The 12,739-nt window shown below is 38.0% G+C and overlaps 1 protein-coding gene across 3 annotated transcripts in view; it reads right to left on the bottom strand.

Moving 5' to 3' along the window:
• MED13L (mediator complex subunit 13L) overlaps positions 1 to 12,739 on the bottom strand; it is a 290,942-nt gene that overhangs the window by 156,598 nt on the left and 121,605 nt on the right. The window contains exon 2 of one of the 3 annotated variants that reach the window (XM_082641501.1): positions 8,653 to 8,905. The exons of the other annotated variants lie outside the window; for them this stretch is intronic. The gene's annotated coding sequence lies outside the window, so the exon portion shown is untranslated. The remainder of the gene's footprint in view (positions 1 to 8,652; positions 8,906 to 12,739) is intronic. 3 annotated transcript variants of the gene reach the window in all.

Here is a 12,739-nt window from a genome sequence, read left to right as displayed (position 1 = left end):
TCATTGTATCTGCCAACTTCCTGTGATGTACTGTATGGAGACTGATAATTTAGTGACTACAGAAGTCCTACAACAGACAATGCAAGCAATCCTGGCATTCAGTAAGTAACTGCATGCAGTTCCTTGACAGTCTGTAGGTTCAGTATATGTGGATCATCATACAATGTAAGCTCTGTGCAAGTATCTATATCACCTTGAAAAAAGAAAGAAATTAAACACTGGGCAAGCTAAGAACTAAATAGAAAAACAGGAAAGAACTTAAAGTAACATTTTTCACTTAAAAACATATGAAAAATATATATTGCTCAAAAAGTTATTAGAGTCTCATAACCAGGTTAACTAGAAATACAGGTGTACATAGAAAAAACATCCATTGTGGACCTGATTTTCAGGTTTCACAACCTGGGTGATAGTGACATTTTGTGTGAAATAATTCTTTGTTGTAGGGGGCTGTCTTGTGCATTACAGGATGGTTAGCATCATCCCTGGCCTCTACCCATTAGATGGCAATGGCACCCTACCCCCAGTGGTAACAACCAAAAAATGTATCTAAACACTGCTAAATGTCCCCTGGGGGACAACACTACCACCCTCGTTAAGAACCACTGGAGAAGACAGTCTAGAATTGCACTCTTCCAATTCTAACGTGCATTTTGGAGGGGAGGGAGAGAGTATAAGGAGAGTGTTTTTTCATGGAAATTATACGCAAAATACTCAAACATAATCTATACAGAGTGGATCAGCTAAGCACATATTACTATGAAGAGGAAAGGCCATCTAAAGATTCAGTGGCAAAATTGTTCAACAGGTTGCAGAGGGAACTGGAAAGGCAACTTCCATCAACGAACATGAGAAGTGTGCTTGATTCTCTCTGCAAAACAGGAAAAAATTCATAGTTTTGCTGTAACAGTGTATACAAATGATATTGATGATACTTCCGTCACAAATCCTCATCAAATAAATTCTCCATTATGCTGGGCACTGATTTACAGAATTGTCAACTTTAACAGATGCTTAGAGATGAAACTCTCTAGGTTTTATGTTCTGATTTTTTTAAAGTCATATTTATGCATATACATACAAATGTGTGTGTATGTAATATACTCAAAATCCCAATGTAGTCACATTTGAGAAATATGGGTACCAAATTAAGTATGACCATGTTATTTTACTTGCACATCTCTGGAACCAGCCAAATGTACTCAAGTTACTCGAGAGAGGATTAGTTTGTCATTTTTGCAGCACCTCTAATGTAATGCTCTTCTTAAGTATAAAGCACAAAATCTCTTTTAAAATATTGTTTTAGGATACTACAAAATATTAGCACTTGGAGTAAATGTCCCATAATCAAATTAAGTATGCTATTTGCACCTGGAAATGTAGTTCTCTTTCTCCTCATTCTCTTTCTGCCTGTTCTTTTTGCAATTTTACTACTGGGCAAAAAAGGTGGATAAAGAGCAGAGGTGGGAAGAACAGACTAACTGGGGGAAATGAACTCAACATTACTTACTGCACAGTTGCAATTCTTTGATTAGGAAAAATTAAAACTAGAAATTTTTGAAAACCCTGAGTAAATTGGATTTACTAATGACAATATAGGCATAAAGAGAAGAATCCTTGGTAATCTGATAGAAGGACATGAGTGAAGGGGAAAATTTTCCCCCAACTAGTAGAGGTTATTAGCAATACTGAACAAAACCAGAACCAATTTCTGGCAGGCCCCACAGATTTTCTTCTTCTTCCGACACTTCTCTGTGTTCTTCACTACACAAGCAGCCTTTATTTTCAAATTCTCAAAGTGCATCCATAAAACATAGCACTTTACCCTGCAACACTCACCCTGCCAGTCAGCACTGCCTAAAAGTCCAATACTGGGCTTCCCTCTCCAAATGCAAAGGCTCAATCTAAGAGTAGAAACAGGAACTCCTAACAATCTGGGAACTCTGTAAGCATGGAGGAGAGCTAGATCCAGGATGACTATACAGCTGGTACTACAACTCACGCTCTGTTCAAAAACTGACCTCAACAGGCTTCAAGACCATGGTGACTAATTTGTGGCCTCTGGATATAGACAGGCCCTCAAGGCCACAGCTCACCCAGTTTGACAGTCTATTTTCCAAAGATGGCTGGCACAACATATCCCATCCTACATGTTTTTACATTGTGACACTGTCACTCTTCCCATCAAGTAATAGGGAATATGTCACCTCCCCTGAATCTAGATGACTCTTTGTGAGTGCCTCAACACACAAAATTTGGCCAAAGTGAGAGTATGCCAGTCTCCAGGTTCAAACCTTCAGAAACTGGCAGTCTCCATGTCCTGCCTCTTGGAATGCTCATTTTTAGAATCCAACCACCTTGCTGTGAGGAAACCCAGTTTACATGGTGAGGCCACGTGTGGTTGTTCTGGCTGTCTAGCCAACAGCCAGCATCACTAGGCCAGCATCACTATGTGAGTAAAGACATCTCCAGAGAATATCAGGCCCCAGCCATAGAGTCACTCCAAGTCTTGGAGGCTTGCTAGGGGTCCTCAGACATCCTGGAGCACAAACTAGTAGTCCCTGTTGTATCTGAAGTTCTGACCCACAGAGTCCATGGGCATAATAAAATAGCTGTTTTTTGTCACTAAGTAACTCATCCAGTGCAACCATCATCCTAGGCAGAGTAGATTCAAGATTCTGTACCTCATTCACAAAAACAAAGTCATTACGGTATTTCACACTAGTTTTGCTATAACATAATCTGGATGATTTATTGCTGGGTCACACATCATTAAGGTCTAGGTGGTATACTGACAGTGAAAATGTTACATTTTAAAGGCACATGATTTCATTGCCAAGCACAATATAAACAAAAATATAGAGATTCAGTGAAATGAAATAGTGAATTTGTAATTTACAGCATTATAGCATGGTATTAATATAGGAAATTTCTATGAGAAATATTGTGATGTAAACAGAATACTAGGATGGTATTCAGACAGATGAGTAAAGAAGCCGCCAGATAATTCTAGCACCCAGCCATTCAGGTGTCCTATGATGCAAAGGCAAAACAGATCTACTATGCCCTGTCCAAATTATTAACCTAAAGAATCTGTGAGCATAAAAAATGGTTGTCATTTACCAAGTTTAGGGTGGTTTGTTACACAGCAATAGATAATTGGAGAAAATGATAAGGGGAAGATCACTACAAGGAAGTAGCAATTGTTCCAAGAACTAATGCTATCAAGCCATGAGGATGTGAAGAAAAAGCTGTCCAAAAAGGGAGAAGAGCAAGTACAAGTCCTAAAGCAGGAAGGAACTTGAAGGTATGAGATAAGTCAATCAGATGGCAAAGGCTAGATGATACAGTTTTGTACGCCTTGATGAGTTATTCAGAAATTATCTTCGGTGTACAAGGAAGCCACTGTAATGCTTTAAAAGTAGGACAGTCTTTCAAAGATCCTTTTGGCAGCTGTGCTTCTTGATGTTAAATGAGGAAACTGAACTAAATGCCATGATTCCTTTAGGTCTACCATCCATACACTCAGTGTTTTTCAAATCTAGAAAATCCTTAAGCTCTCCACAATACATTTACCTTGTATTTTCACTTATTTGGGTCATCAGAATGACCTCCTCATAACTGAATGCCACCACACAATTTCTGGGTGCATGCATTTGCATGTGTGTTTCCCCCACGGAGGTGTAATAAGCAAAGAACACAGAGAAGAGAGAGAGAGAGACAGAGAGAGAGAGAGAGAGAGAGAGAGAGAGAGAGAGAGAGAGAGATAGAGTGTGTGTGTGTGTGTGTGTGTGTTGCATTCACACCACATGAGGGCAGAATGAAGCTCCAGTAAGCTGCATAAAGGAAAGTTTTACAGCAGTTCCAACAGGAGGAAATGGCAGAACTGAGTCATCACACCATCCACAGAATAGGCAAGTCAAAATAACAGACCTCTTTCAAAGCAGACAGTGCCAAACTCTTGCAGAAAGTTACATTCAAGTAAACATCAGGTAGCATAAAATACTGTGTTGTTACTCTACTTTTATTGGTTAGTTTTGATAGTTACATTTAACCTGTAAAATTGTTTTATCGTTGTAAGTTTTATAATTATACATGCTATAATATAAGCATAAGGCATTTATTTCAAATTAGTGGTGTTTAAGTCTTTAAAATCACAATATAATAAAATGCTGTCATATATATGAATATATTATAAATCGGTGACTTTCACATCATATAGTATGACACATGTTATATGCACATTTTCATCAACATTTTCCTGAGTAAACTTAAGATCCCTACGTAATTATTTTAAGTTAGCATAAACACAAGGTAACTGAGGTGAATCAACAGTAAATAACCAACAGTTAGTTATTTTGAAATAATTCTGTGTTTGAAAGAACAGTCTTCTCCTTCCAACTTGTCTTTACTTGACTAAATCTTTTTCATCCTTCAAAGTCTAATTTCAGTACCATCTCTCTACATGAACATCCCAGGCCACTCCAGCACAAGTTCTTTTCAGTACCTCTGAGCTCCCAGATAATGTCTACGCCATTCCTAGGCATGCTTCCTGACATTGTGCATTCTTGTCACTAAGATGGCTGATGATGACATGACAATGGTGATGTAGGTGCTGTGATAATAATGACAATGGCAGCAGCTATCCTCTACTAAGTGATAATTTACGTTCCAAGCAGAAAATTCACTCTCCATGATAATCTCGATCTTTTTTTTTTTTTTAAGTCTTTACTGAATTTGTTATAACATTGCTTCTGTTCTATGTTTTTGGTTTTTTTGTTTTTGGGGTTTGTTTTTTTTTTTTGGCTGCAAGGCACGTGGGATCTCAGCTGCCCAACCAGGGATCAAACCCGCACCCCCTGCATTGGAAGGCGAAGTCTTAACCACTGGACCGCCAGGGAAGTTCCTCCATCTTACAGATAATTATGAAATTTTCTCAAGGCTACAAAAACTACTGGATGAGCTAGAATTCAAAAACTCTGATCTGTTTTGTAACACCAGTGTTAATCAAAGAATGGGCCTTTGAAGTAACAGAATCACAGGGGTAAGTTAGACAGAAATTCCTAGGTACCCCAAATTACACTAAAATCTAGGGAAAATGATCTTGAGAATCTATTAACAAGCTTCCCAGGTACATTCTTATATACAATGAAGATTAAGAAACACATTGCACCTGAATAGCACCTCCATCTAGATGATATTTTTTCAGATAAACAATCTTATATAGCTCTCCCTTGTCTAAAGAATACAGACAAAAATAAGCCATTATTTAAATTTTATAGTTTAAAATTATATAATATAAATTATATAAAATATAATCTATTAGATCTAATTACTCTACAAGATAAATTTTATAAAACGTAGTCCCCATTCTATAGGTATATACAGTCTACACTTAGAAAACAACAATAATTTCCATGTTTTCAAGGATTTTTTTTTTTTAACATATAGGAGTTTGTTGGTGTTGTTAAGTATAAAGACTGGAGGGGTTGAATACAGGATAGAGAATGGATGGTAATGACACAGAAGGCTGACAGGGGAAAGACTATAAAGAAAGGGAAAGAACCAAAAATCTCTTGGGTGGTCCCTGTTGTCTGTCAACCCTCTATTCTGCAGGAATAGCAAAGGCCAAGCTGGAATGCTCCTACAGCTACAGTGTCTTTTTACTTTTTCTATCTGGCTCTAGAGTTTTATGATTCAGTGAGGTGGGTGGTGAGTTAAACTGCTGTTTCCTATACCAAACATTTGTCTGTGGCCATCAGGATAAATCTGGGGAAGCTCAACTTAACACATGTCTGACCCTGGTCAAGTCCTAATTCCTCAAAATACATCTGTAATATTGTGACCTACCAGAAAGGTGTGAAAGGTGTGAAATTTTTATTCTATAGTATTTTGTTTGTTCTGTTTTGTTTAACCAATGAATCTAAGGTCCAAGGTGTTTTAAGACAACTAAAATCTCGGCCTTGGGACATTTTATTATATAAGACAAAAGGAAAGAACCAGTATTTTCAAATCAAACCACCCTTAAGTGCCTATTTTATTAGTAACTGCTGAAAATCAGAGCAGTTAACACATTTAGTTAATGGAAGACGTCACAAAACCATAATATAGTTGAGAAACATTTCTGGATTCTCTGAATCTACAATGATTACCACCTTAGAGGTAACCAAGGGGTCAAGAAATAAGTGTGCTACAAGCAATCCCTATCAAACTACCAATGGCATTTTTCACAGAATTAGAACAAAAAAAATTTTACAATTTGTATGGAAACACAAAAGACCCCAAATAGCCAAAGCAATTTTGAGAAAGAAAAATGGAGCTGGAGGAATCAGGCTCCCTGACTTCAAACTATACTACAAAGCTATGATAATCAAGACAGCATAGTACTGGCACAAAAACAGAAATATAGATCAATGGTACAGGATAGAAAGCCCAGAGATAAACCCACACACATATGATCACCTAATTTATGACAAAGGAGGCAAGAACATAAAATGGAGATAAGACAGCCTCTTCAATAAGTGATGCTGGGAAAACTGGACAGCTACATGTAAAAGAATGAAATTAGAACACTACCTAACACCATACACAAAAATAAACTCTAAATGGATTAAAGACCTAAATGTAAGACCAGACACTATAAAAGTCTTAGAGGAAAACATAGGAAAAACACTCTTTGACATAAACCACAGCAAGATCTTTTTTGACCCGCCTCCTGCAGTAATGAAAATAAAAACAAAAATAAACAAATGGGACCTAATTAAACTTAAAAGCTTTTGCACAGCAAAGGAAACCATAAACAAGAGGAAAAGACAACCTTCAGAATAGGAGAAAATATTTGCAAATGAAGCAACAAAGGATTAATCTCAAAAATATACAAACAGCTCAGGGAGCTCAATACCAAAACAAACAAACAACCCAATTAAAAAATGGGCAGGGGCTTCCCTGGTGGCGCAGTGGTTGAGGGTCTGCCTGCTAATGCAGGGGACGCGGGTTCGGGCCCTGGTCTGGGAGGATCCCATATGCTGCGGAGCAGCTGGGCCCATGGGCCACAGCTGCTGAGCCTGCATGTCTGGAGCCTGTGCTCCGCGGCAGGAGAGGCTGCGATGGTGGGAGGCCCACGCACCACGATGAGGAGTGGCCCCTGCTTGCCACAACTGGAGAAGGCCCTCACACAGACATGAAGACCCAACACAACAAAAATAAATAAATTAATTAATAAACTCCTACCCCCAACATCTAAAAAAAAATGGGCGGAAGACCTAAACAGACATTTCTCCAAAGAAGACATACAGATGACCAAGAGGCACATGAAAAGATGCTCAACATCACTAATTATTAGAGAAATGCAAATCAAAACTACAATGAGGTATCACCTCACACCAGTCAAAATGGCCATCATCAAAAAAATCTACAAACAATAAATGCTGGAGAGGGTGTGGAGAAAAGGGAACAATTTTGCACTGTTGGTGGGAAGTGATACAGCCACTATGGCGAAAGTATGGAGGTTCCTTAAAAAACTAAAAGTAGAACTACCATATGACCCAGCAATCCCACTATTGGGCATACACCCTAAGAAAACCATAATTCAAAAGGACACATGTTCCCCAATGTTCAATGAAGCACTATTTACAATAGCCAGGACATGGAAACAACCTAAATGTCCAATGATAGATGAATGGATAAAGAAGATATGGTACATATAGACAATGGAATATTACTCAGCCATAAAAAGGAATGAAATTGGGTCATTTGTAGAGATGTGGAAGGACCTAGGGTCTGTCATACAGAGTGAAGTAAGCCAGAAAGAGAAAAACAAATATCATCTATTAACACATATATGTGAAATCTAGAAAAATGGTACAGATGAACCTATTTGTAGGGCAGGAATAGAGATGTAGACGTAGAGAAATGACATGTGGACATGGGTGGGGGGGGAGAGAGTGGGACAAATTGGGAGGTTATGTTTGACATAAATACACTACCATGTGTAAAACAGATAGCTAGTGGGAACCTGCTGTATAGCACAGGGAGCTCAGCTTGGTGCTCTGTGACAACCTAGATGGGTGGGATGGGGGGGTGGGTGAGAGGGAGGTCCAAGAAGGAGGGGATATAGGTATACATATAGCTGATTCACTTCATTGTACAGCAGAAACTAACACAACATTGTAAAGCAATTTTACTCCAATAGAAAAAAAAGAAGGAAGGGAGGAAGTGTGCTACAGATGACACACTGAGCTTTCATGAGAAAAACAGAAATGCAATGATATGCCAACCCTTAACACTGCTTAACCAAAGGCCCTTTGAACCAAGAACATCATTGAGCATGTTTCTCAAATTTTAACTATGCCAACATTTCAAAGTTTGAAAAAAGGGAACTTTATATAGTCTCCTGATCACATAAACTAAAAGATAAATCACAAGGTGATTCAATGATGGATTGATGAAAACTTGGTAGGTTTTCCAAATACACTCAGCAGGAAATAATGAATCATAATGCAGATTCTCCTTTTTTCAGGGAGAGATATCACAGTCTCTAGAGAAAATACTGATTTTCAGGAGTCGGTATTATAATCCCACCACGGGGTCCCAGCTCATAAGAGAAACAGTTTGTCATATAAAGTCAAAACTAAAATGTTTTGTTATACCTACCCTTTTTTTTTTAATTCATTTTTTTTTTTTTTTAATTTGGCTGCGTTGGGTCTTCTTTTCTGTGTGAGAGCTTTCTCTGGTTGCGGCGAGCAGGGACCACTCTTCATCGCGGTGCGCGGGCCTCTCACTGTCGTGGCCTCTCCTGTTGCGGAGCACAGGCTCCAGATGCGCAGGCTCAGTAGTTGTGGCTCATGGGCCCAGTTGCTCCGCGGCATGTGGGATCTTCCCAGACCAGGGCTCGAACCCGTGTCCCCTGCATTGGCAGGCAGATTCTCAACCACTGTGCCACCAGGGAAGCACCACCCCCCCTTTTTTTAAAAGAAAAAAGATAAATGATTCTCCTACAAGTTACCATAACGTGTTATTTTTTAAAATATCTTTCCAATCCGATTTTGAACTCCTTAAGGGTAGAGAATGTGTCTTTTATCTCCTTTGTTTCATGGAGTACACAGGACAAGGTAATATGCTTGCTGAATATGCACTAGATGAATAGATGGATGTGAACTGTTCCAGTTTCCAAGGCAGATAGGACATTTAAAACAATTTTAAGTACACTTTAAAACTCACCTAGGAACAAAATTATCTGGAAAGGAAAATTTGCATAAAGTGAGCAAAAAGCATATCCCCCTCCCTTTTTCCAGCACGCGCTATCCTCCTTATCTTGCTATATACTTCTGTGTTTATTGTCTGTCTCCTCACCCCATCCCCTACTAGAATGTAAGCTTAATGAAGGCAAAGATTTGCATGGTTTATTTCAAGGCTATACTCCCAGTGCTCAGAAGATTCCCTGGGACACAGTAAACATTCAGTAAGTATCTGTCAAGTCCATCTTCAGGGTTCATTAATGGTGTTTTTATTTCTTCTAGCAACATCTTTAGAGCTCTGGCTTTATACCAACAAATGAGTAAGTCTTACAGACGTATATGCACGTAATCAAAAATTATTTCATCCCTTATGAAATACTGCTATCTCTGAGGTGTAATATAGCAAGTACCTGGAGAAAGGCATGTGTGAGATAGCAAGCCATCACATCCTCATCTCGTCACAAAAAAGGACCCAGAAAAGCAGACAACTACTAAAACCAGTGTAAAACCATAACCTTTAATGACAATTGGTCATCCCTCACGTTAAATATCTCTCATGCAACAGCAAAAACCCGATTCAGCACTGACTTGGAAAGTATCACATTACTAACACTATTCCTGTAACTTCTTAAGTTATTTCAGGGAGGTGTCTAACTAGCACTATTCCTATGCAGCAAGAAAAATGGCTAAAATGGCAGTCATTACATTTTAATCTAATTACATTTTAAATGTCTACCTGCTTTGTTCAACTATAAGTTCCTGGTCTACAGGGTCTGTACCTGTTGCCCTGTTTGTCTCCATCAATTGCTAATTACTTCATTATTTGTTTACTCAAAAAACAAAACAGAACAAAACAGAACAAAACCAAAAACCTGTCTCCTGTCAATGAGAACACAATAATCATGAGGGCAGAGAGATGACAGGGCTGAGCACAACAAATAAATATTTGTTGAACTGAATTCAATACAGAGATCAAGATGCCAATAAAATTAATCTTCAATCTGCAACCTTATTTCTAGACAATTCAATTATCATATTAAAGATCCATACCAGGATCTAATAGGAAGGCAATTAAGTAAGCCTCAATCTGGTAACGTTCTCTTTCAAGCCAATATTAAAGCCATGCATAACCAGTTATTGTAATTATATGCATGAAGAGCTATAAACATTAGGTGGCAGCAGCGGTACACTGTACTATAAACCTGAAACTGATTTTTTATATCCTTATATATAGAAACGTGATCCATAAATGGGGCTACATTTAAATAATCTCACATATAAAATGTGCAAAAGGAACTAAAATACAATAATAAAACATAAAAATAACATCTCTTTGTATCCAGATTTTTCAAATTATTTCTTTAATAACTGAGCAATATCAAAAAGCACTGGCAATTTCCTATAAATATACTAAAATTTTTGCTTTATACTGGCTCTCTCACAATCTACATCCAAGCAGCCAATTCCTACCTTCAAAATTATATCTACAATATGACCACTTCTCACCATACCAACCGTAGTCCAAGCCACCATCAGCATTCACCTGGATCATTACAACAGCTTCCCCTGCTTCTGTGCTGGGCCCTCCCCATTCCAGCCCCACCCAGCCCCACCCCATCTAATCTCCACAGGGTAGCTAGAGGGATCCTTTAAACAAGTTAAGTTAGGTCACCTCATTTACTCTGCTCAGAACCCTTCAATGACTTCCCAACTCAGAGGAAGGTCCTACTTTGTCTTCAATACCCTTTGTGAACTGCCCCCCACCACATGCACACCGTACTCCAACTTCACCCCCACTACTCTTCTCCAAGCTCACTCCACTCCAACCATATTCATCCTTCATCAAGTCAACAAGCACTCTCCACCTCAAAGGCCTTTGCATTTGCTGTTCTCTCTTCTGGTATGCTCTTCTGACAGCCATCCAGTTTCTCCCACACATCTCCTTCAGGTCTCTGCTCAAATGCCACCTTAATCAGTGAGACTTTGTATGACCACTCTATTTAAAACAGCAACTGTATCCTAACTGCTTCCGTTTTTCTCCATGATACTAATCGGGATCTGACACACTTTATATTTTGTGTTTACTTCTTTACCACCTCCTCTAGAACTTAAAAGCCACAATAACCAACATTTTAGTATGTTTCGTTCACTATTTGGTCCAGTGCCTTAAACAGTACCAGGAGGTAAGTAGTGGCAGTCAAATATTTGTCAGTAAATGACTCCTATTATCAAACAAGCATATAGCAATAATTTTACACCTGTTTCTTACTTAAGACATAAGACTGCATTAAAAGTTCAAGACTACTACTGGTTTATTCACTACTTTTAAGTTCAAGTATGCACAATTCAAGTGTATGTATAAAAATGAAGTAACTTTTTAAAATACATTTTAAAGCAATATGAACTTAAGTCAAATGTGTTACAGTGACTATGTTCGAATTATATTTTTGTTAGAATTAGATTTTTAAAATATGATATATTGATAAGTTAGAATTATATTTTTTAAAAATAAGAACTATTGTTAGTGTCTTTAAATATTAGAATTACAGGTAGCCAAGTTCTTCCACTCAAATCAAACAGGTGAATTCAAAATTGCCTGCTGTATTTTCTCGTGTCTACAGACAAGCTTTGTGGGTTCAGGCTCTGCTGGCTTCAGAGAGAGAAAGCATTACAGGTTTGCTCTCTACCAAGTGACTCTATAATTGGTGCTTATTGCTTAATTCTGAACTACATCAGTAGCCAACCACTGATTATAAAATGCCTAGATTTAGTCTATTTTCTTTACTGCTTACATTCTGTAGAATAAACATTTGAGCAAGAGATGAAAAAAGAACCTTAAGGAATCTTCAAAATATAGTATACCTTTAAAACTCTCACATGTCCTTTGTCAGGATGATCAATATTATAGCTAACCTCCTAAAAAAGTGACTTGGAAAGCATCTAAACTAAACACATATGTGCAAGAGCCATCACTGTCACTTCTTAACTGTAATATGTGGCAACTGCTTTTTTTTCCACATAAGCATACTTGTACATGTTCCAAAGAAAAGGTTATAAAATTGCTTGGGACATGTTCTTGTTTTTGTTTTGCTTTGTATTGTTTGGTTGTTGTTCAGAGTAGGGAGTGGGGAGAGGAAGGGTAAGAGAGTATGAAGAGAAATTTTAGAATTTAACGAATGTGGAATGTTTTTCTTGTTCCTTCGGTGTCAAACTAAACAAGGCCATGTCCTACTTTGCCACAGCAATGTACACAGGAAATTATCATGCCACATCTTATGCACATAACAAATAAATACAACACAAAATTATTTCTTGGGCACGAATTAACTACAAAGAAACTATGATGACCAGAGCCATGTAAACTTAGATATAGCCTTGTTTCCTGAAAGTTGGCTTAGAAAGATCTCAATTACAAATGGGTTGTGTTCCGAACTTTCATTTGTAAATCACTAACTTGGAATTCAAAACTTTCTTCTCTCATGGGAACAATGTTAAAAATATGG

This window comes from Mesoplodon mirus (assembly GCF_964341445.2).
Source record: "Mesoplodon mirus genome assembly, chromosome: 13".
In the NCBI taxonomy this organism is placed as follows: domain Eukaryota; kingdom Metazoa; phylum Chordata; class Mammalia; order Artiodactyla; family Ziphiidae; genus Mesoplodon; species Mesoplodon mirus.
Note: the sequence above shows the minus strand (reverse complement) of the source record. Positions and strands in the feature narration are given on the sequence as shown.